Here is a 1,799-nt window from a genome sequence, read left to right on the forward strand (position 1 = left end):
GAATGTGCTTGATGCAAATGTAGCTGTGAAGTGTACAACTGGGGCACAACTGCTGCCACTGAAGGGGTGGGTGTGTGTGGGGCCCAATTTTTGGAAAAAAGGGAGACTCCGCTTGGAGTCACCTTGCGGTGTTTTACATGATTTTAGAATGGCGTGCCATGCCTATATCTGTGTGTCCTCCTCTTTTCCTTGTCCAGCTGTTTTGTTTTCGCATGAGTATATGTCCTTGTCACTTTCCCATGTGTTTGTGTTGTGTTGTGAGTTGTTTGTCACCTTTTGGACACCTTTGAGGGTGTTTTCTAGGTGTTTTACTGTGTTTGTGATTGCCTGCCATTGTTTCCTATTGGCTCGAGTTCGGTTCGTCGAACGTTCGACGAGCCGAACTCGAACGGGAGCTCCGTTCGGCGAACCGACCTCGAGCCGAACCGGGACCGGTTCGCTCATCTCTACTCCTGGACATAGCATTCGAATTACCAGGTCCCTGAAGGCTGAAATGCGTAGTGGCCGGAAATCATGAACAATTACAATGGGCGTATGTGCTGTAGATCCTGCGTCAGTTGTAGCTTGGAACTTTGTCTTTTCACGGATTTGCCCGTCTCTCATGGTGTTGGGCTATTTTCGGATCAAAATGGTGTGTCCCTCCTTGGCCCGTATCATGGGTTATTTCAGGGGCAAATTTAACTCTCTTAGCACTTTTCTCCTTAATTGTGGCCGTTGAATTGTGGGGTCAAGGTCTATCCAACCAGCATATTTGTTGTTTTTCAGACAATTTAGGGCTCGTGCATAGTAATAATAACACAGGTTTCCAAGGGTAAAAATTTTTGAAAGATGTGATTTTTTTCATACTTTCGATCATTGGACTCAGTAAAAATATTGAAAAATTATCATCACGTACAGTTTTTTCACAAACACTGATTCTATAGGTGTTAGGGCCAGGTGGACGGGCAGACCCAGGAGGTGGATCCACTGGGCCGAACACCTTAATGAAGGCAAGGGGTCCGGTAGCCGGAGCACTACGGGTAGCAGGACAGTCCGTGCAAAAGAGTGGAATGGAGAAGTCCCTGGGACCACGGAGTCACTGATGGTAGTCCGGGTGACGGAGCTCAGGTTCGGAGGCCGAGATGTCAGGCAGAGTCCGGAACCGATGGAGCGAGAGGACGGGTCACCACAGGGATCAGAGATGGTACGGACTGACGGGATGGCAGATAGTCAGCGTTCGGGGTTCGGGAATCGGCAGGACCGGATGGCGAGGCAGGAGCGGCTCTAGAAGAGAGATAGGTAAGTATATCACAGAGACACAAGGAGACCTGACTCCTAGCTTAGGAAACACGAAGAACAGGCCCCGCCCACTTGGACATTAAACCTCTTTATACCCTGTACCTGTGTGTTCAATTTCCTGTCAGTGGACGCTGGCCCTTTAAGAGAGGGTCAATGACCGCGCGCGCGCCCTAATGCGCATGCGCGAGGCCCGGGTGCCAGAAGCCAGGGCAGGGAGCGGTGTATAGGAAGCAGGGGAGCCGGCCTGGAGCAGGGCTGCCGACGGGCGCCGGGAGCGGGGACCGGGCCGCCTGGGGACCGCAGGTGGTGGAGGCTGGAGACCGTGGAGCGGGGGATGTCTGCCAGAGGAGCCGGGGAGCGAAGCAGGGAAGCCGGGGAGCGTGGCAGGTGAGCCGGGGGGCAGAGCAGGGGACCCGGAGAGCGTGACAATAGGTTTCCAAAAGGTTAGAATTCTGAAAAGATTCCCTCCATACTTTTCTGAAGATGGTGCTCTAGTGTATTCAAGCGATGTTCCTGTGCTG

Source organism: Anomaloglossus baeobatrachus, unplaced genomic scaffold, assembly GCF_048569485.1.
Source record: "Anomaloglossus baeobatrachus isolate aAnoBae1 unplaced genomic scaffold, aAnoBae1.hap1 Scaffold_252, whole genome shotgun sequence".
Lineage (NCBI taxonomy): Eukaryota > Metazoa > Chordata > Amphibia > Anura > Aromobatidae > Anomaloglossus > Anomaloglossus baeobatrachus.